The sequence below is a fragment of the Euprymna scolopes genome, chromosome 19 (assembly GCF_053919585.1).
Source record: "Euprymna scolopes isolate OS-2025 chromosome 19, ASM5391958v1, whole genome shotgun sequence".
NCBI lineage: Eukaryota > Metazoa > Mollusca > Cephalopoda > Sepiida > Sepiolidae > Euprymna > Euprymna scolopes.
The window spans coordinates 123935647-123961024 of record NC_136500.1 but is presented as its reverse complement, the minus strand read 5'-3'; the positions used below and the strand labels follow the sequence as shown (position 1 = coordinate 123961024).

Sequence of the window (25378 nt, the reverse complement as noted above, 5' to 3'; positions counted from 1 at the left end):
TCAATGAATTAAAACTGTTGTCATTTTTTTTATTATTTAAAATATAAAAATATTGTGACAAATAAAAAAAATAATAATTTTATACGTTATACACCAAATAATATACGTTATATACACCAAAAACATCGCACCTCTTTTAACAATTTTCTGCGAACTAGTTCTCTCGTCGTCATTTTAAAAGTCGAAACTCGTCACGATCATCGTCATATTGATTAATTGTTTAACAAACGAAAAACAAATAAGTTTCTTTCTTGCCAGTAAGTTTTTTATTATTATTTGTTGTTCATTTATTCGATGACTTGTTAAATTATCTTTTCATCGATTTTATTATTATTTTAATTCATGTCATCAAAGTTATTTTACATTATTGAAGTTTAGTTGGCATTTTCTTTCAAACATATTCGTTGGTTATTCGGAGATTAATTTTAATTGTTTTCTAACAGATTAATTCATTTTACTGCTATTATTTGTCAAAAAAAAAAAAAAAAAGGTGAGCAGGAGCAGGCAGTAAGTATTTTATTTTTTTTTATTTCTTTAAAACATATTTGATGATACGTTACATTACATTTCGTCGATTTTATTTTAATTCATGTCATAAAAGTTATTTTATTAAAATTTAATTCCTGCTATTGAAGTTTATTTGGCAAGATAGGGCCAAGGCTATTATTTTCGTTTTCACCAAGGGCGATAACTCCTATTTCATAAATAAATGTTTAATAAAACATTCGGGACAAGATCAAAGTGTAGTATCTGTTCTTCAGATTGCTGCACTTCTATTTCTTGTTCTCTTTCGGTGAAGGAGAAATCCTTCACGACTGAGACAATTTTTATTTTTGTACCTTTTCTCCACGTTAAAAAACGACCCTGGTGTCTAACTCTGTCTCGTGGGGAGGCATTGTAAATAGGTACAGTAAAATTATCACTATAAGGAAATAGTTTGTTGTTTTTTTTTTTACCTTGAATTTTCGTTAAATATTCGAAAAAAGAAATCCAATTTTATTTTAATTCAAAAATGTTTTAAAAACCAATCATTGAAATAAAATAATTATTCAAAATTTACTTTAATAGAATAAATGTTTTTTCAAATAATATGTTGATACATTTTTATACAATAACTATTTTGGTTTTATGCAATTATTTTTGTTATTTATTGTTCGGGTTCTTTGACCCGCAAGCGCCTCCTGTCATCCTTAATTGAAAACAAAACCCAAATAATATTCGTGGCGCCTGTCATGCATACATTTATTTGTAAACTATTGTAAGAAAAAACGGCCAATGTCAAGTTTCTTTCCAACTCCCTAAAATTTTTTAAAATGATGACTTTTATAAGTTTTCGGTGGTGCTGAAAACGAATATCACATTTAAATTTGGGAGAGATAAGTAGTTTTCATGATATGAAGAAATTACTTTTTTTTTTCCAAAAGTGGGGGATCACTTTCCTATATCAATTTAACCTGAAATGAACACCCATTTTCTGGCCACCTGGTAATTTCTCATATCATAAAACAAATTTAACTGATATTCGTTTTCAACACCCCTGAGAATCGACGCTGTTTGTTTTACTAGGAGATTCGTTCATTTTTTTCATCTCATAATTTAGGACGCTAATTATGCTGCTAGTAGTAGGTCCTGGATATGACCTTAAACTCTATCCAGTGGTGAAGCCCCAGCTTGGGGGCTTTGAGGAGTGTGGAGCCACCCTTTAAATGCCATTGCTCCCAGGTCCACTCTGACCCGGAGTGGTAGTACCTGTTAGGGTCCCAACTATGGGTTAAATAGAAACCGACTTGAAAACAACAAATATATTCTATTAAAAAATTTTTCTTCAAAGTCTTTGGATTCGACAGTAAATAACCTGAAAAGAGTTGATATGCCATAAAACAAAAACAACCAACCATATGCTGTCAGTAAGTTTACAAAAGTATACTTTTGTTTTTCGTTCTTTTTTCATTATAGAACTTGTATAGTTGTTAACAGGTGCTTCTGCAGTTTAATATTTCACAAAAATTCTGTTTACATTAAGGGGCAGTGGAGGGGTGGGATTGTGTTTTAAACTGCAGAAGCACCTATTAACAACTATACAAGCTGCCACCACAACACCACCCGCCCCTTCACCGCCCCCTAATGTAAACAGAATTTTTGTGAAATATTAACCGAGCAGAAGAATCGTTTAATGTTGGCAAAAAATGGTTAATTAAACTACAGAAGCATCTGTTAAAAACTACACAAGTTCTATAATTGAATACCAAAAAAAAAAGAATGAAAAAGAAAAGTATATTTTTGGAAACTGCTTGTGTAAACTTACTGACAGCATAATTAGCGTCCTAAATTATGAAAAAAATGAACGAATCTCTTAGTAAAAAACAGCATCGGATTTCATGGGTACTGAAAATGAATATCACAGTCAAATTTGTTTTATGATAGTAATAAATTACTAGGTGGTTAGAAATGGGTGCTCATTTTACGTTAAATTTATATAGGAAAGTGATCCCCTACTTTATGGAAGAATAATTTCTTCATATCATGAAAACTACTCATCTAAATGTGATATTCGTTTTCAGCACTACCGAAAACCTATAAAAGTCGTTATTTTAAAGTTTTTTGAAGAGTTGGAAAGAAATTTGACTGACCGAAAAAACAGACGTATTACTTAATTGTAATGTCGAAAATAGTAATGTATACAAAAATTATGAAAACTCTAGTAGAAGAACTTCTATTGTATTTTTAGTAAAAAAAAAAAAAGAAAAGTCTATCACTATCGTCTAAAACAGTACGTTAGCCATTAAAGTGGTGAAAAGAGAGACAAGTATATCCAACGTACTTGCAACCTTTAAGATTTTCGCATCAATGGAAAATGCAATGCCCACCAATTTTCCGTAAACATTACTTTGAACTGTCAGTAATTTGATACTCAATGAATTTTGATAATTTTTGGATATATTAACCTTTTCAACATTACAATTAAGTAAGTGTTTTTTTAGTACACATTGTTAAAAATTCGACCCTTTCTAAACAAGCAGCTATAATTTTTATTAAATAAATCAGAAAATTATAAGAATTGTTTTTTTCAACGACTCTTATTTACAATTATTGTTGTAGTTTTAAATAGTCTCATCCATTTTTTTTGTAAAATTTTTCAAAGTTTTATTTCGTTCTTTGTGATATTAAAACATTGTTATCTATATATATATAAAAGCGAAAATGTATGTATGTATGTTTGTGTGTCTGCTAAAAACTTTTGACCGACGGAACAAAAATTCACAAACTTGGTCTCATATGAAAGCCCCACCCTCCAGACGACAAATATCGAAAAATTGGCCCAAAAGGACCATCAGAAGTGCGTCAACTGATCAATTTTCTGCAGGGGGGGGGCCAAAAAGTGACATTTTAATGTTAAACATTACATATTTTTATATCGATTTATAACTGCCCCAAGAAATACGGGCACCAACTCTTCTACATAAAGTGTACACGGGGCCGTTTATTTTGGGTCAACTTGTATTTAAAACCCGCTGAGTCATGTCACGTGATCTTGACGTCAGCAGGCTCTAATGGCAGTCTGAATTTAAAAACATTGTTGTTATCGGTAAAAATTTTTTTAACCCTCACACAAGCTAAACTATGAACTTCTACGCTATGACAACGTTACCAAAGTTATTAGCACGTTAAAAATAGTTAGATACGATAGTTAAACAAAAAATAACAAGCCAAAAATGTGAAGTAAAAAAAATACGCTTACAAAAATATTAACGATCGAAGTTTTTACAAAAAATAACAGCCAGACACCATTTTCTTTTTTAGTAACACTCTTTAGAGTAAGGAAGACAAAGAGAGAGAGAGAGAGAGACGCAAACAGAGAGAGAGAGAGAGAGAGAGACGCAAACAGAGAGAGAGAGAGAGAGAAAAACGTTAACTTTTTCACCCCGAAATCGACAATTTTCAACAGGGGGGAGGACGCCAACGCATGCGTCAGAAGACGTCATGACCTGATTTACTTTAAATAGTTGAAAAACCGAACAAATTTCATATACGTCGCTTTAGCTCAGGTAGTTAAGGCCTTGGTTCATTATCTAAACGTTTTGGGTTCAAATCGTGGTGTAAGATGTTTTTTTTTTCGATTTTTTAAATTTAAATATTGAACCCTGTATTATTTAAGCCATTTTTCACGTAACGTTCGTTTTCCTGTTTTTGCGACACCCCAAAACACCCGGGTACCCACCGATTTTTTAAATTTTAATATCGAAACAGGCTTATTTAAGCCATTTTTCATGTGTTCGTTTTTCTGTTTTCATCGTTCGTTTGCCTTACGTTAGTTTTTTTGTGTTTTTTTTTCGATGTTTTGATTACCCCCCCCCCGCTTAATTAAAACGTTTTCTTTTCTTACTTCGTTTATAACAATGCTTACATCGTCATCGTCGTCGTCGTAACGCTCGACGACTTTCAAACATCTTTAACTTATTCGCTTATAACAATGCTTCATTCTGGCTGGCCGATTTTATTTTCAAACTTCACCTCAGGCCTTCGGCTTCGATCCTACCCCTCCCCCTGGTTTCTTTTTTATTTAACACCACACACACCTACAAACACCCGGGCAACGCCGGGTACCCCTCGCTAGTGTTAAATAAAGTAATAAAAAAACTAACATTTTCATTTTTCTTACAAGTAATTCGAATGTTTGGTTTAATAAAAAATTACAATAGCATCGCATTTTTCATGGTTTGTTTAGTGTCCCAAATTCTTGTATTAAAAATTAACACATCACTTTGTAATCTGGAGTTATCTCCCTCAGCACAATAATGACAATAGCTGTGACGTCATCCACCTCTCTGACATGATCATCTTCTTTAATGTGCTCTCTCCTTTTTATAGTCTTTCTTTTTCTTTACTGTAACATCATTTCGGACACAGCTCAGAATTTGCTAGGTACGGGCAATTTAATGCCTGCTTCGGTATGGGACCTGGTTTTGAACGCCGGCTAATCATAATTTTTTTTTTTAATTTTCGGTTACTTTTTTATTGTGTTTTAAAGATTACTGATTAAAGTTAATTTCTCCAATAAAAAAAGTGTGTGAAATAAAAAATACATGGAATAATTTTATCTAAAATTTGAAAAACCGTACATTTCACATAAAAAAATTCATTATGAAAAAAATTGTGTTTACATTTTTCTCACAAGGAAAATATAAGTTTTCTTGAATTATTTCCAAGTTAAGTATTAAGTTATAGTCTTAAGATAATGAATTAATACAATAAATTTACTTAACTTTTGCTAAAAAGGGTAATAATTATCCAAAAACGTGGCCATGGTAGCAACAAGACTAGTTTTGTGTCAAAATAAAATGACATGGCAGCGAAATTCAAAGAAGTACGGAAGCACATTAATGACATAATTTCCTAATTATTTAACAATGTTACGGCATATCAAGCATTTTTCCTTTTCTTTTCAAGAATATGCATTCGTAGTTACCAACATGAAACGTTTGTATAATTCTTTCCATTATTTTAATTTAATTATTTTTGTATGTTCCTGTTTTTCAATTTAATTTTTTTATTTTATTTTCTGAGATTATATGAAAATTATCTTACATTGATAATTATATGTTCTTGCGTGCAATAAAAATATTAAAATCTTACATATAAAGATTGCATTAAAAAATATAATTGTAAAAAAATAAAAAATACTGTTTGCAATTAAATTTTTAAATAACCGATGCTTAATTCATTGATGATATCGGTAGTTTGAGTAATTAATTTTTCTTCGAGTTATATCGATTTCGTTAATACGAACTTTAGGTGTTTTTTTCCTCATATTAAAAATGATTACTTTTTTTATTGTTATAATTTACGATGCTTTATTTTCATAAAAAAACGAAATAAATTCCGTTTTTTTTACTACAGAAAACCATAACTTTAGTAAAGGTGTTTTTTATTATAAAAAAATAGATTTTCACTCGGATTCAAATAAAAATAATTAATTCATTATATTCCGTGGTCATGATTTGATAAATACTGAAAATTTCATTAAAATTGGTTAATTTCCGGATTTTTGGTAGATTTTTAAGTAAAAGGAGGGATCAAAATATTTATGCATTTTGAGCATCGGCATTCATTTTGTCCATACCTAATATATATATATAAACAAATTTTGCAAGTTCTTTAAAAAGATAGATTTGCAATCAATTTAAATTTTAACCACGTGTTAACATTTAAAAAAGTGAAAGTAATTTACATTTTTATGTAAACGGTGTAACTAATTTCCCCCCTTTTTGTCGAGCAAGGGTTAGAGGCTATTTTGCAATCGAAAATGCATATCTGCCATACTGAATGATTCAAATAATCCTCATTTAAAAATTACAAAACTGGATATTTCATATTAACAACTAAAATAAGAAAAAATTGCACAAACGGCGAAATCAGAAATTTAGGTCATGCAATAGTTCTTATTTACAATTCCTCCCCACGGGACAGAATTAGACACCAGGGTCGTTTTTTAACGTGGATGTCATGCAATAGTTGTGTGTGCGAATTTGTTTTCCTATCATGTTTGTGAATGCTTAATAAATGCTAAATAAATGCTAAATAAATTAGTATTAAGACAAATTAAACAAAGACATGTTTGTTAGTGTTATGTCCCTTGGATTAGTGGCAGCTCCCTCCCTTTTGTTCAATGTTTTAATATGTAAACTCTTGGACATAAACGGGAATAAACGAGACTAGAATTTGCATATGTGCACATACATTTTTTTATTTTATATTTTTTTACATGGTGGTCACCCACTTATCAAGGCCCGGAGGCCACTCAGGGATAAGGAATCTTATCTACATTTTGATTTAAGCAAATTCTGATTATCCTTTTAATTATTAAAAGAAGAACATAGCTCTTGATTTGGGGGAAAAAATAAATGTAATAATTCACAAATTTTTTATTTTTATTGCAATTTCACCCCAAACAAGGCACATTGCCACTTTTCTGTCGGGGACTACTATCAGGGACATAAACTAAAGGGGTACTATGTGGGGAGTTGGGCAGCAAGATGTCGGTTCATGTTACACTTGAACTTCTGCATGTCAGTGCAGTTGGGGAAGCAAGAACTCGGAAGGGAATTCCAAAGTTCAGCGGTTCTGGGGAAGAAACTACTGGAGTAGAAGGCTCTCTTACATCTAGGAATCTCAACTGTGAAGGGGTGGGATTTTGCTGCTTGTTGAGGATACGTTGAGGAGGCACAAGTGCTTGCAGTTCATCAGAGCATTCACTATTGAAATACTTGTAGAACAGGCAGAGGGGTGCTACATTACATTGATGGGATAATGGTTGAAGCTTAGATGACAGTTCAGGACCTATTAGGTTGGCGACTCTCTTTTGAACCTTGTCTAGGAGTGAGAGACTAGTAGCAGATGCACCAGTCCAAATATGACAACAATACTCTGTACATGGGCGAATTGTGACCTTATAGAGGTACAGGATACTTTTGGGCATTAGTAGCTTTCTAGTGTGGTAGAGAGAACCTACATTTTTTACAGCGTTTCTGGCAATGCTCTCAATATAATTTTTCCAACTCATATTTCCTGTGAATCATTATGTATTTTTAAATAAGATTTCTAAGAATTTATATAATCCATATTTTGTATATTATTGTACATATATTAATTGTATTTTAATTTAGTGAATAGCGTTTTTGTTTGTTTTATAATAATTGGATTAGAATCCTATTTTAGTCACCAAAATTAAGAGTAAAATGGACAGGTTTCAGCATTTTTCTCAAACAAATTAATATTGTTTTACTTATTAAACGAAAATTGAATGCATAACTTATAATATAAAACTTTAATCAACTGTTTTATTCATCCAAAGTATTTTGTGTTTTAAAATTGTATTAAATGGCAAGAAAATTATCACAAAGATGTACAAATGTTGTATACTAGTTCAGGAAATCGTCCAAAATAATGTCTAAGTTTAAAAAAATATTTTTAGAGTTATATATATATATATATATATATATATATATATATATATTTAAATAAGGGAGTAGTCACCAACAATGTGTATTTTTTAACATTATTTTATTATTCCGTGTCTTGGTTTTTCATTGAGAATTATGTTTGGATCATTGTGATAATGTTTTTAAGTCATTGAAATCGTTTACGTACATTTCAGACCGTCTGATGTGTCCTCGTCAGAAATTATTTGTATATAAATAAAGTGTCACAGTTTTTCCCCTCTGGACCAAAATACTGTAGGTTTTCCAGAACAAATGCCACATACAAACTTATTGTATCTGGACTATGAGCCACTACCATTTGTAACTGAAGAACATTTTAGCCGCATTTAGTCGTTATAATAACATCCTAAATATAATCCTTATCATAACTATCACAATAACCTTCAAACGAAGTAGTTCCCACTTTTCCCTCTAATTACAAAGTGCTTCCACCATCCCCAGTCGACACTGCATAACATTACACACAGAGTACTTATATTAAGATGCCACCTTCTGTAACTGAATTGTAAACCCATAGACATAGCATTAACATTCCATTCCTTGAAACAATGAAATAATAACGTGCCCTCGTACAATTTCTTGTGCACAGGTAAATCATGTTAGAATTTTAAAAATGTTAAATAATTATTTTCAAAGCCAAACGTTGCAGCTTACAACTCATAAAAGAACAAATTTTTGCCCTCATTTTGACTCAAAACATTAATCTGTTTTTTCATTACATTTTCACCCCAAACAAGGCACATTGCCACTTTTATATAGGGGGCTACTATCAGGACCTAACTTGCAGGAGTACTATGTAAGCAGTTTAGCAGCAAGATGTATGTTCACATTACACATGAACTTCTGCATGTCAGTACAGTTGGAGAAGCAGGAGCCCAGAAGAGAATTCAAAAGTCTAGCAGTTCTGGGAAGAAGCTATTAGAGTAGAAAGCTTTCTTGCCTTTAGGGATCTCTACTGTGAAGGGGTGGAAGTTTGCTGCTTGTCGAGTTTGTTGGGGGTATTTTCATAGAGAGGGGTACAGAGCATTCACCATTAAAGTATTTGTAGAACAGGCAGAGGGCTGCAACATTTCATCAATGGGACAGAGGCTGAAGCTTAGATGACAGTTCAGGACCTATCAGGTTGGCGACTCTCTTTTGAACCCTGTCCAGGAGCAAGAGACTAGTAGCAGATGCACCAGCCCAAATGTGACATCAGTATGCCATATACAGGCGAATGGAGGCTTTGTAGAGGTACAGGATACTTTCAGGCATAAGTAACTTTCTAGCACAATAGAGAGAGCCTACCTTCTTTGCAGCAGCCTTAGCAATGGTCTCCATGTATCTGTTCCAACTTCTGTTCCCGTAAACGTTTAGCCTAGGAGCTTGAACAAAGTACTTTCAGGTAATGTATCTTTAGCTATAACTATTGGTGGTTGGTAAGGTTTCATGTCATTATTAAAGAAAACTTTTATTGTTTCGGCAGCATTGAGTGTTACCATCCATTTTTTAACCCTATTCTACCACAGACTTAAGGTAATCCTCTAGGCTTTCCGCCATTACCTTAAATATGTGCTCATTAGTTTTCCCCACTTGCCTAATATAGAGCGTGATGTGGTTGGCAAATATACCCATCTCAGAGACACTTTTTTCAGGTAAGTTATTTATGAATATCAGAAATAATAAATGTCCAAGGATCGATCCCTGGGGTACATCCGCGTTTATATCATATTTTTTTGGACGTACACCCATTGATGACAACCTGGATTCTTCTCTCATTTAAGAAGGATTTAATTATGCTTAGCATTCGTCCAGTAATACCATAGGATTTTATTTTCATGAGAAGACCATCGTGCCATACCCTGTCAAAAGCCTTAAATATATCTAGTGCTACTGCCCTCCCCTGCCTTATCCGGTGCTTCGTATAAACATTCAGAGATTGCAGTTAGTATATCTGCAGGAGAACGGACTTACCTAAATCCATATTGGTGATCAGTCAGAAGTTTAGCAGCTGTAAGGTGGTGAACTAGAGCTTGATTAATCAAGGAAAAGAGGGAGGAGGCTAATTGGGTGATAATTTAATGGGTCAGTTCTTTCGCCAGAGTTTTTGTAAACTCGTACAACAGAAGCAGTTTTCCAGCAGTCAGGAAAGCAAGATTCGTTAAGGCATTTGTTAAAGAGTTTAGAGAGAACTGGAGCAACCTTAGCAGGGCATTTTTTTAGTAGCACAGCTGGGATGAGTTCAAATCCACATGCTTTTGAGGCGTCTAGTTTTTTTATGATATCATGTACTTCAGAAGGGGTGATTTTCAGATCATCTATTGTGGTTTCTGTCTGCAGAGGAAAATCAGGGAGGGAATGTTTTGCTGAGTCCAAGTTAACGTTGCAACCTTAGCAAATGTACGACGCACAATAAAATCTATTAGGTAACACAGATCAAGAAAACCAAGGTGAACTCTGACTATGGAATATACTTACTATATATTATTTAGGACTAATATCTAGTCATGGCTGACAGAACAAGAGCATGCTACCCATGTGGACTAAATAAAGGCTTCCATTTGAAATTCTATCCAAATTGTCGAGTCCGACAGAAACATTCTTGAGTTTGACAAGATACACTTGAAAGAGGTTGTGGAAAATTACAAATGTAAGCAGTAGTCTGATGAATCCAAACAATATACGTAACCAATCCTCATCTAAAAATCATAATATATAGAGAGAGTAAAATATATATATATATATATATAGAGAGAGAGAGAGAGAGTAAAACGAAAACAAAATCAAAAAAACTTTGTTTTTCCTTTTGAAACTGATTTTTAATTCACAATTATGAATCGTTTTACTTAATATTAAGTAGGATACCTATACCTATTGAGCTTATTATATATATATATATATATATATATATATATATATAAAGTACAATGGGCACTGTTTTCTTTTAAAAGTATTAATACATTTACTAATACATTAAAATAAACTCTACTCTTCAGACTCTAGGTCTTATTCCCTATTTTGATATATTGAGTAAAACGATTCATAATTGTGTATTAAAATGAGTTCCCAAAGGAAAAACAACCAAAAGCAACTCAATTTTACGATCGATTTAGAAACGATGTTCATTTGATTGAAATTGACAATAAGTATTGGCAATAATTTGATTAATAAAAAAATAACTCAAATATGTTAAAAAACATAAATCGTTTGTTTATAAATTGCATGACTACAAATATGAACAGAACTTTTATATTAAATAAAATAAAATTCTTTCATGGATTATATACCATTGATTATATATATATATATATATATATATATATATATATATATATATATATATTAAATGAACTTAAATATGTTAAAAAATAAATCGTATGTATATAAATAGCATGCCTACAAATATGAATAGAATGTTTATATTAATTACGAATGAAATTCTTTCACATATTTATTGATTTAACTAAAACAGACATTTTTGTTACAAATTACTCTGATGAGACAATATAACTTATACATGATTTTGTTTTCAGATGTAAAGTGAAGAAACCAGATTGTCTATCAATTTTGATGAATATGACAAAACATCACTATAGATGCTGTTATTTGTTCATGAATTTTTTTGTGGCTAGAGTTGCGCAATCTCCAGCCACATGTCTCCTGCGGCAGCACTGTTAAATACCAGTGTACAGTAGAAATTTAAGGACAACTGGGAACAAAGCCAAAATAAGTGGAAACCATATATAGGGCCTACTATTTCCAAGTGCTCACTCATCTGGTAAAGCGCAGGTGCATCGTTGCTTAACTTTGGTGATCTAACGATATATATTTGTGTATATATATATATATATTTGTGTATATATATTTATATATATTTGTGTATATATATATATATATATATTTGTGTATATATATTTATATGTGTGTGTGTGGTGTGTGTATAATATATACAATATAGAATGTATTGTACTAATAAACAAATACTTTTGGATTCTTGAGATGTGTGTTCTAATCAAAAATAATGACCCATTATTCCAAGAAGAAACCCATTAAGAATCCATTCCAGGGAACTCCTCTTACTTTTTAGTCTCATAAAAAAGTGACTAACTATGAACATTAAAAAATGAAGATAGTTTGAATTTTATTCATTGAAACGTTTACAAAATTTTACTGTTAATAAGAAAAATGATTTTTATACATAACTTTCAGAGAATTAAAATATAAAAATACAAATGGTGAAAAATAAAAATTAAATGGTGAAAAATTAAAAATAAAATTTATAATACTTAAGTCAACAGCAACGATTTGTAAAAAAAAATCCTCGGTTAAACTCTCCTTCTGCCAGGCTATTTTCTGGCATTTTGAAGAATTCCCATTTCTTGATAAAATATCTCAGCAAAATAAAAAAAATATATGATATGATATGTGCGATTCTGCACATGTTTGACATTTTCCCATGAATGAATTAAAAAATATGTCCAACAACACTTGTTAAACTCTAATTCATGAGAATTTTTTTCAATGAAGTTTAAAAAAAAAAGCAAATTGATACAGCATGTACACACACACTGATGGAAAACCTCACTCATGTCAAGTGTGTGGTACAGAATTTTTCCAGATATCCCATTTAAAAACACATATGTTAAAACACACTGGTGAAAAGCCTCATTCATGTGAAGTTTGTGGTTCAAAATTTTCTCAGAAAGGCAATTTAAAAACTCATATGTTTAAACACACTGGTGAAAAGCCATATGCATGTCAAGTGTGTGGTACAGCATTTTCGCATAAACTTTCTTTAAAAACACATATGTTCACACACACTGGTGAAAAGCCTTATTCCTGTGAAGTATGCGGTACATCATTTTCCCAGAAAATTCATTTAAAAACACATATGTTCACACACACTCATGAAACGCCTTATTCGTGTCAAGTGTGTGGATCAATATTTTCCAGTAAATTTTCTTTAAAAAGACATATGTCCACACACACTGTTGAAAAGCCTCATTCATGTGAAGTTTGCGGTAGAGCATTTTCCCAGAAAATTCATTTAAAAAAACATATGTTAACACATACTGGTGAAAATCCTTATTCATGTCAAGTATGTGGATCAGCATTTTCCTGTAAATTTTCTTTAAAAAGACATATGATCACACACACCGGTGAAAAGCCTTATTCATGTGGAGTTTGTAGTACAGCATTTTCCCAGAAAATTCATTTAAATAAACATATGTTAACACATATTGGTGAAAAACCTCATTCATGTCAAGTGTGTGGTACATCATTTTCCGATAAAATTTCTCTAAAAACACATATTTTTACACACACTGGTGAAAAGTCTCATTCATATGAAGTCTGTGATTCAATATTTTTTAAAAAATCTCAGTTAAAAACTGATGTGTTAAAACACACTGGCGAAAAGCCTTATTCATGTCAAGTGTGTGGTGCAGCATTTTCTCACAAAATTTCTTTAGAAAGACATATGTTCACACACACTGGTGAAAAACCTCATTCATGTGAAGTTTGTGGTTCCAGATTTTCCCAGAAATCCCATTTAAAAACTCATATGTTAAAGCACACTGGTGAAAAGCCTCATTCATGTGAAGTTTGTGGTTTAAGATTTTCTGTGAAATACAATTTAAAAACACATATGCTAAAACACACTGGTGAAAAGCATCATTCATGTGAAATTTGTGGCTCCAAATTTTTCCAAAAATCCCAGTTAGATTCTCATATGTTTAAACACACTGGTGAAAGGCCTCATTCATGTCAAGTGTGTGGTACAGCATTTTATCATAAAATTTCTTTAAAAAGACATATGTTCACACACACTGGTGAAAAACCTCATTCATGTGAAGTTTGTGGTTCAAGATTTTCTATAAAATCCAATTTAAAAACACATATGTTAAAACACACCGGTGAAAAACCTCATTCGTGTGAAGTTTGTGGCTCAAGATTTTCTCAGAAATCTCATTTAAAAACACATATGTCAACACACACGTCATGAGTGTGTCGAAAGCATAAGCAAGATCAGAAAAGGGCAGGCAAGTTCCTAAAAAAGCTAGAACAGGCATGTATTGACAAAAGAAAGATTATTACATTGGCTAAGAAATGGGGATCTAGGATTTGATAGAGAAAGACTGGTGATGAGTGCTCAAGACCAATGCTTCACGACGAACAGCTTAACAAAATTGCTGGAATTTCCCAGAATGACAAATGAAGTTGAAAGCATAAGCCACGTGATATCAGGTTGCACAATCCTACTCGCAGATGGCTATTACACCACGTGCGACAATAAGATCCACAAATACACTGGAAAGTATGCAAAGAGTTAGGATTTGCTGTTGCTGAAATTATCTAAGAACACAAACCACAACCCATCACTACCAATAGGAATATTAACATTTATTATGACACCATAATATCAGTTGGAAGATACAGTGAAAATAATGCCTTAAACCAGACATTGTTATATAGCAAAAATCATCGATGTCACAGTTCCCAATGACTATGAACTAAATATGACCGAGAAAGAAAAAAAATAACAAAATATGACACCCTCAAAAATTACCTCAGAACAACATGGAGGCTAAAACATATAGACATAATATCAGTAGTGGCCAGTGCAACAGGTTTGATAAAGAGAAACCTTTTAACCTACCTGGTATCCATCCCAGACTGTCTAAGTGTCCATGAAGTACAACTTGGGACAATAAAGGAACTATAAAAAAAACTCTTCAATTGTGGATTAGGCTGCAACTTTAACTCTGCACTAAGGTCTGTTGCACCATACAATACTTGAAACAAGAAAAAATTGTGTAAAACATTCGTCTCAAGCATATTGTACAGCATTTTCACAGAAAATTAATTTAACAACTTAAAGAAAGACATGTTCACACACACTGGTGAAAACCTGATTCATGTGAAGTTTGTAGTTTATTTTTATGAAATCTCATTTAAAACTCATATTTGACACAGAGACAATGTTTGAGAGATAAAGAACTTTAATGGAACATACAAACATCAATGTATCTCATATAAAGTTAAAGTGTTAGCCCTTGGTAGAGGACCCCTTGATTTCTGAGAATTTTTATTGAAGTAAAAAAAAAATATGTGAAAAGCCTTCTCCATGTGAGATTTGTGGTCGATCATTCTAATGGAAATCACAAAAAGTCATGTTTACACACATTGGTGAAAAACTTCATTCCTGTCAAGGGTTTGTGTCAGACTTTTCACCTTAAAAAGACATATCATAACACACTGCCTCACAAGTGACTATGGCCTTAATGCAGCTGAGTATGAAAAAATAACCAATTATTAGCGCCTAAAAACTTATTTAAAAATAATATGGTCCCTGAAATCAATACTTATACCGTGTCTGATAGAAGCAACTTTTCTATTTAAAAACAACTTAATAAATACTTGGGAACAGTTTCTTCAAGCTGTAACAAAATATGGTTGGCAACCAGAAAAGGAAATAACGTCTATTCTTAAAACATCCCTTGGATATAAATCCAAACATGAATGAAATCAAATGTAAGCTCCAGGAAGAAAACCATTGATCTTTTGAAACTAACTGAAGAAATTTTTTAAAAAGGAAAAAGTAGATGTGCAATATAGCAGCAAGCTGGGAACATCAATCTAGAAAAACTGTTAGAAATGAATCATACCCGATACATTACAAACATAAAGATATAGAGTAACACGTACACATTAAGGCATGCACCATACATTACCAACATAAAAAAGATATATGGTAATACACCATATCAAATAATTCATACACAATACATTACCAACATAAAAAGACATATGGTAACAAACCATCCCAAATAATTCATACACCATACATTACAAACATAAAAAGACATGGAAACACACTATACCAAATAAGTCATACAACATACATTACAAACATAAAAAGACGTATGGTAACACAGCATCGCAAATAATTCATACACCATACATTACATACATAAAAAGACCTATGGTAACACACCATCCCAAATAAGTCATACACCATTCATAATAAACACAAAAAGACATGGTAATACACCATACCAAATAATTCATACACCATACATTACAAACATAAAAAGATATATGGTAATACTCCATACCAAATAATTCATACACCATACATTACAAACACAAAAAGCATGTGGTAATACTCCATACCAAATAATTCATACACCATACATTACAAACACAAAAAGCATGTGGTAATACTCCATACCAAATAAGTCATACACCATACATTACAAACAAAATATGATTGGCAACCAAAAAAGGAAACAACGTCTATTCTTAAAACATCCCTTGGATGTAAATCCAAACATTAATGAAATCAAATGTTAGCTCCAGGAAGAAACCATTGATCTTTTGAAACTAACTGAAGAAATTTTTTAAAAAGGAAGAAGTAGACGTGCAATATAGCAGCAAGCTGGGAACATCAATCTAGAAAAACTGTTAGAAATGAGTCATACCCGATACATTACAAACATAAAGACATAGAGTAACATATACACAATAAGTCATACACCAAACATTACAAACATAAAAAGACATATGGTAACACACCATCCCAAATAAGTCATACAACATACATTACAAACATAAAAACACATATGGTAACACACCATCCCAAATAAGTCATTGACCATACATTACAAACATAAAAAGACATATGGTAACACACCATCCCAAATAAGTCATACACCATACATTATAAACGTAAAAAGACATATGGTAACATGCCATCCCAAATACGTCATACAACATACATTACAAACATAAAAACACATATGGTAACACACCATCCCAAATAAGTCATTGACCATACATTACAAACATAAAAACACATATGGTAACACACCATCCCAAATAAGTCATTGATCATACATTACAAACATAAAAAGACATATGGTAACACACCACCCCAAATAAGTCATACAACATACATTACAAACATAAAAAGACATATGGTAACAAACCATCCCAAATAATTCATACACCATACATTGCAAACATAAAAAGACATGGTAACACACCATACCAAATAAGTCATACAACATACATTACAAACATAAAAACACATATGGTAACACACCATCCCAAATAAGTCATTGACCATACATTACAAACATAAAAAGACATATGGTAACACACCACCCCAAATAAGTCATACAACATACATTACAAACATAAAAAGACATATGGTAACACACCATCCCAAATAAGTCATACACCATACATTATAAACGTAAAAAGACATATGGTAACACACCATCCCAAATACGTCATACAACATACATTACAAACATAAAAACACATATGGTAACACAGCATCGCAAATAATTCATACACCATACATTACAAACATAAAAAGACATGATAACACACCATAGTAAATAAGTAATACACCATATAAGGGGCGTGCAATTAGTAATGCCATGATCCAGTTCCAGTTGTCTGATCTAGCTGAAATTTTGGATGTGCAATGATTTATATTTCCCACGGGTTATGTGGCTAATTACAACTCTTAACTAATGGTGGTTTTTGTTTTACAGGTGTTTGAACTGAGTCAGGTGTGAAATGGAGCCTGTTTAATGGCAAGCAGTAATCCGGTTTTTGTATTTGTAAAGGACGCACACCACAGGAGACTTTTGATGAAATGAAAGAAACTTATGGTGATAATGTCCCATCATATAACCTTGTAAAACGCTGGCATCGTGAATTCAAACATCGCCGGAAGTCTGTGGAAACAGCTCCCAGACCTGGTTGCCCCCTTCTGCCATTGATGAGGGATCTGTCTGTCAAGTTGAGGCTGCTATTTTGGAAGATCGGCACATTCCTATTCGACAAATAGCCCAAGATGTCAAGATTAGTACAGAGTCTATGGAAACTATCATTCATGACCATTTATATGTGCATAAGGTGTCTGCCAGATGAATTCCCAGGTTGCTCACATCATTCCAGAAGTGAGAATGCATCGAGTACCTGAGGATGAATTTGGAGATGTGTCAAGAAGATGAGTCAAAGTTTTTAAAAGACTGATTACACAGGATGAAACCTGGGTCCATCACTATGATCCAAAGACCAAAGCCCAGTCAATGCAGTGGAAGCACTTGGACTCATCATCTCCAAAGAAGGCAAGGGTGCAATCCGCCAGTGGCAAGGTCATGCTCACAGTCTTCTGAGACCAGGACGAAGTAGTGATGACAGATTTCCTGGCAAAGGGTACCACAATTACAGGAACCTCTTATGCTTCACTTTTGAGGAAATTAAGGGAAGCTATCAAAATCAAGAGGCGGGGCAAGATCAGCAAAGGTACCCTCCTCCTGCAGGACAATGCTCCGGTCCACAACTCGCATGTCGCCAGATAAGAAGCACAGGCGGTGGTTATGAAATCCTCCCCCATCCTCCCTACTCTCCTGACCTTGCACCCTCTAACTTTCACCTCTTCCCAGCCATGAAGTTATTTTTGAAAGGAAAGCGTTTCTCAGATGATGCCACCTTGATTTTTGAAGTCATCTTGTGGTTGGAGGACAAACCTGGGGTGTTCTACAAAAACGGTCTCCCGAGCTGCATAAAACAATGGGAGAAATGCATAACTCTGGATGGTTCCTATATAGAGAAAGACTAATAACTGTGCAAAGTTTCATTGCTCTACTGCTATGAGAAGTGGGCCAGAGGTATTAATTATTGCACGCCCATCGTACATTACAAATATAAAAAGACCTATGGTCACTCGCCATCCCAAATAATTCATATATCATACATTAAAAAAACATGGTAACACACGATCCCAAATCAGTAATACACCATACATTACAAACATAAAAAGACATATGGTAACACACCATCCCAAATAAGTCATACACCATATATTACAAACACAAAAAGACCTATGGCAACACACCATCCCAAATAATTAATACACCATACGTAATAAATTACAAACATTAAAAGACATGGCAATACTCCATACCAAATAAATCATACAACATACATTACAAACATAAAAAGATATATGGTAACACACCATCACAAATAATTAATACACCATACATTACATACATAAAAAGACCTATGATAACACACCATACCAAATAATTCATACAGCATATATTACATACACAAAAAGAAATATGGTGATACACCATGTAAAATAAATCATCCACCATACATTACAAACACAAAATGACATATGGTAATACACCATACCAAATACGTCATACACCATACATTACAAACATAAAAAGATATATGGTAATACACCATACCAAATAAGTCATACCCCATACATTACAAACATAAAAAGATATATGGTAATACACCATACCAAATAAGTCATACCCCATACATTACAAACATAAAAAGATATATTGTAATACACCATACCAAATAAGTCATACCCCATACATTACAAACATAAAAAGATATATGGTAATACACCATACCAAGTAAGTCATACCCCATACATTACAAACATAAAAAGATATATGGTAATACACCATACCAAGTAAGTCATACCCCATACATTACAAACATTAAAAGATATATGGTAATACACCATACCAAATAAGTCATACACCATACATTACAAACATAAAAAAATATATGGTAATACACCATACCAAATAATTCATACCCCATACATTACAAACATAAAAAGATATATGGTAATACACCATACCAAATAAGTCATACCCCATACATTACAAACATAAAAAGATATATGGTAATACACCATACCAAATAAGTCATACACCATACATTACAAACATAAAAGGCATGGTAACACGAAAAGTAAATGGACAAAAACTGAATGCATACTAGACACCATCCTTTGGTGTCTTCTATATTTCTGTACAGAAAGGTTTGTCAGAACCCTGACCTGAAAATTGCTCTCTCATCAGAAGTAAACCATGACCAAATATTTTTCAAAAAGCATAGTGTGTTGTCTCCTGAAGCCATCCAACATGTTTCCCAGGATGTGAATGAAGACATCCGCTTATAGTACAAAATAAGAAAAAAATGATTAAAACTCGTTTATACATAAGATGGATGCAAACCTTTTTTCCTTTGAAAGTGACACTATAACCATGACGAAGACCAACAAGGGTCAGCAACCAAGCATTGATACTAGACGTCCTGGCCTCCTTGCTCAGACCGTTTCAGCAAAAAATTCAAACGACTAAGCCATAAGGGGGCAGAAGTCTTGATAGAGAGGTATGAACTATGGAATATGATCGAACATAATAATGCTAAATGAAACCCAGAACAAAAAAAGCTAACACAGATAACGAATTTCTGGTTTAAATGATTAACGTCAATGTATGGTCATTATAGCAGTTACTATTGAGGGGTGAAGAGGCCACATCAGCATTGATTTTATACTCTCATACCGAAAAGAAATGAAACTCATTATAAGTACAGGCAATCAAAAACAATATGGCTGTACATATGAAAAGGTGGCAAACTATCATGACATTAAACCATGACTGTACATATAAAAATGTGGCAAACTATCATGACGTTAAACCATGGCTGTACATATAAAACGATGGCAAACTATCATGGCATTCAACCATGACTGTACATATAAAAATGTGGCAAACTATCATGCCTAGAAACTGGAATCTTTAAACGATGGAATCTGAGTTAGCAGGTGAATGTTTGAGGATACATTTTCCCTACTAACTGAATATTCGCAATTACATAATCACAGTCGATATAAGATTTTCTTGGTATGGATAGCTCACACTTTTGTTTGCAAAGAATGGTGCACCTTCTCCAAAAGATGTTATCCTGCATAACAATATAAAGCTGGGTACTCCACCAGATTAGATGAATTATTTTCTTGGAGTTTGTTAACAGAAAGTGACCACAAGAAATGAGCTTCTTAAAACTATGGAAACCTATACTGGTTACAAACAAGTAAATTAAAACTGATTTATTTTCTTATATTTTTTACATCAACAATAAATTTGTTTAAAATTTATCCAACATAAATCTAGAACAAATAGACAAAAGTATGGTGATCTGGCAACTTTTGTGAGTACGTACTACAAATCTTTCAGTAAGATGGGGAATTCCATGCATCAAAAAATCAGGTCCTCCAGTACTTTAAGCAGTTTTTCTTTTCTCTTTCCCAGGTATACGTCTGTCCGTTGCATGACTCCTTACCTCATCTATGCTGCCGAAGTAATACTCCTATATATATACTCATTATCGACGTCACAGTTCCAAACGACTTTGGCCTTAATAGAGCAGAACAGGGAAAGATAAGAAAATATCAGGACCTAAAAAAATGATCTAAAATCAACATGGTCTCTGAAAGAAATAAGCATTATACCAGTTGTGACGGGAGCAAAAACAAAGTGATAAGATAACTAAAATAGTAAAAAAAAACGTGTCAAGTGTGTAGTATAGCCTTTTCCTATAAAATTTCTTTATAAGCTCAAATGTTAACAGGTTTGTCAGAACAGTCTGAGGATGTTTGCCCCTAGAAGTTACCTTTGACCAAATAATCAACATAATATAGTATTTTCAGCTGAAATAAAATCTCCTTTCTATCGCTAACTCACAGTAGCGTTTACAAGGAATGGTTTTCCCCGTTAAAACACACTGGGGAAAACCTTATCAGGTAAACAGGAACATGAACCACCATCCATAACATCAAACGTGTTACATGATAAGGGCTGTCCCCTGTTCATGTAAGTATAAAAATAGAGAGATTAGTTAAAATGAAAATAAGAGAAAGCAGAAATCGAACCCTGGACATAAGTTTTAAAGAACAATAGGTTTAAATGGAATGTCCAGTAAATTGTTAATTCGGATGAAATAAATAATAAATAAACTATTCAATTGTTAAAAGAATGTGGATAATAAAATATGGGTTAAATAAATTAGATATGTAGGTTGAATTCCTTTGTGGAAACAACACAAGAAAAAATAGGTTATTGGGAAATCAATGTCAGAAACGTGCAAAGTCGCACATGTTGAAACACGTGAATTTTGCTCACGTGGCCGGGATGCATGGATTTCTCAATATAGGAAGTGGGAGTTAGTTGGTCGCAGAGACAGCCAGGGAGACGGTCAGTGAGAAAACTCAGAGACAGGCGGACGTCTGAAGCGAGACGTCACTTCAGAAACTAAAATGTGAAACTTTGAGTTCTTAATGAGGAAATCACAACCGGTCGTAAGGAAATAAATTCATCATGTGTTTTGTGATAAAGCTCATCTTTGTGTTTGTGATTTCTACAAAAAGGTAAATTGTATTGTTATTATATGTCTGTGTTATAAAATGTCATTACATACACGTCTCGACATCTCATATCCACAATGTGAATCTACATCATATCTACACTAAGACTGTCTGAACACTATCTCCTCACACAAAGAGCTTTCTTCATATCTACACGTCTAAGTAATGAACATTTAAAATATAGGAATAGTTATAAACGAACAATCTCTCTTACAACAACATCTCTCTCTCTAAGATACAACATTATATGTAATAAGACAAGAACTCTCACTAAGACTCATATTTTTACTAATAAGACTCTCTCAATGAAACCTTATATATAACAAACGGAAAAGTGACCATGTTCTATGACAAAGACATACAGACAGCCAAATACATAAAAACAAGCAAGGCATTGTAATATGGAACACACCCGAAGGAACTGCACTCTTATTGATGTCACAGCTGCAAATGACTTTCGCCGTAATAGAGCTGAACAGGAAAAGATAACAAAATATCACAACGTAAAAATGATTTTTTTTTGCTGGAGTTTATATAATTATTAACCAGAAAATTGGTGAAAGTTAAAATGGTATCCGCGCTATTTTTAAATATTATTTTCAAGTTTAATTATGTTCACGTGACTATAAACCATTCACAAATTTTTGTGGATCCGCTTACTGGTGTTAGCACCAACAATATTGACGCCTACTAGTCCTGTATTAAAAGTGGACTGAAATACATATCGGGATCAGTAAGAGAAATGAAATGTCGATGAGACCATGTATAGAGATGCTTATAACATGAAAAGTGAAAAAATATTAGATAATTTTGAAACATTTTTAGAGCATGAATATGGTAATTAAAAAAATCCCAATAAGCTTTGAGGGGGGTGGAAACATGTTTTGAACAATTGAAATTTTAATTTTTTTTTTTTAATAAAAAATAATTATTAAAACAAAAACAGACTTCCTCGAAATAAAGACGAAACGTTGATGAACACACAATACGGTTTGTTCCTTTTTATTTCTCTATTTTGTCGGAATGCTATTTCCATTATTTTTATCATATATATATATATATATATATATATAAAAAAAAAAAAAAAAAAAAACAGATAAAATCATAATAACAAAATCAGTGAAGCTTAGATAAGTAGGTCTGGCAAACGAGCCTCGTTCTGACATTTGGAAAATTTAAATTAACAACCGGTGAAGGAAGCTACCAAAAAGTAACTCTCTTGAATGAAGATGGATATAAACAATATTTTAAAAATTAATCAATTTTACTTAAAAACAAAATGTAAACATGTATAAACAAAATATTTTAGAAAATAATTTCTTAATTTTAAATAAAAATTGGCTATAAAAAGATTGTAAATTTTTTTTTAATTCAAAGAATTAAAGAAAGAAAAAAATTCAAAGAAATTTCGAAACTCATTAAGGTAAATAAAGATTACTTTTAAAGTGAATAAAATTCTTGTACATCATATTAAATATGAAAAGTTCAATGGCGTTGTGAGTTGTGCATATATGTATAATAATGAGACCTGGAACAAACACGTCTGTTGGCTTAAGACAGAAACTGAAGTAACAATGGCTTCCCGCTTTCTTCAAAGATTGCTATGCGCATTCGTGAGTGCATACAAAAGTTAGCTCAGGAAACCGGAACGAAAGAGTCTATATAAAAGTCACCGAAACGAAAGAGCAGCGATATTATTACATCTATCTCCCTTTCTCTGAAAACAAAGATGACTTGGGCATGTAAAACAAAACAAAGAAAATGGAAAAGCTGGTTCAGGGTAGACTGCCTGTACGGATTTAGCGAAGCAGGGAAGTATTCTGCCCCATAAGATTCTTGCTCAGAGGTTATGAGTGTGTGCTCTCTGCTCATCATAAGTTCATTTTTGATGGTGACCACTACGGATACATTTTTGAGTGTCATTTGGCACGTTTGGGGCTGCACACAAGTGGGTCTACAGAGGTCGTACATTTTTGTGGAGCTGTGCTGGACTGCTGGACTGCTGGGGTAGCAGTATCAGAATTTTGGGGGAATTTTTGACACCCCTAACAGAAAACTGCGATTAAAATATAGAAAACTCGTAATTTCTCTTTCTAAAGTGGGTTATTTATTTTCTTTATAGAATATGCTTCCAAAATAAACTATTTAAGTTGTTTAAAAAATAATAGAAATATTATTTTTCATTGTTTAAAAAACAGTGTTTACAAAGTGCGTGCGTGCGCTCTGGGAGCCATTTTGTTACGTAATGAAATCAATTGATTTTTATGAGATGAATATTTTTCAATTTTTAAACTTTAAAAATCTATCAAAATTTTCCTATTCGTTCAATTGTTACGTTTTTTTCAGGGTGAATGTAAAATTTTATGCTCTTTCCGATAAACTGAATATAATATTTTAGACAAACGTTGTTTTATAAATTCACCCCCCCCCCATTTTGAAAGGTCTATGAGAATTTGAATAATTAATTTTGGTTGGCACGTTTTATATATCACAAATTGAAGATAAAACATGAATAAATAAAATACTCAAATTTAAAACAGCAAAAAAATATCACTTATCTGTAAATTTACCGGTAAAGTCCAAAATGTAAATCCTTCTTTTTTCGATAACCACGTGTTTTGTTTTTTTGTTTTTTTTTTTTTACGTGGAAGCTTAATTTTTGTTTAGAATTTTCCAGTCATTATTGTTCGGTCAGTGTATATTTTTATATTTAATTCCTGGTTTCCTTTTTTTCGATATAAAAAAAAAAAAAAGACGAAACCCGATAATGCAGATTTATAGTATAATAAATAAAAAATTCAGGTATTTCTTTAAGATATTAAAAAAAAAATAATAACATTGCATATCTTCGTCATTTCGTAATCCGTGTAAATTCAAAAATGAAAAATCCCAGTTTTCATGTACGATAGCGTAAAGGCGCCAAAATAAAAAAAAGGACAAGTTATCTCCCTTTATTCATATAGGGTCAATATGAAGCCACCCTCGAAAATTCCTTTAAAATTACGGCCAAATCTGTTCATTGCGATGTGGCCATAAAGTGGGTGCCCATTTGATGTCACATCATTATAGAAAAGTGACCCCCCACTTTGTGACCATTTGTAAAATTTTTTATCTTGGAAACTACTAGTTT

At 32.5% G+C, this 25378-nt stretch overlaps 1 long non-coding RNA gene across 2 annotated transcripts; it reads left to right on the top strand.

Annotated features, from left to right (window-relative positions):
• LOC145239954 (uncharacterized) lies at positions 1-23234 on the top strand. Of its 2 annotated transcripts, none has more exons than XR_013862439.1 (2): positions 1-257; positions 21137-23234. It is a non-coding gene; the product is annotated as an uncharacterized LOC145239954 (long non-coding RNA). The 2 variants fall into 2 exon arrangements; XR_013862438.1 differs by having other exon boundaries at positions 17546-23234.
• Positions 23235-25378: the final 2144 nt, after the last annotated feature.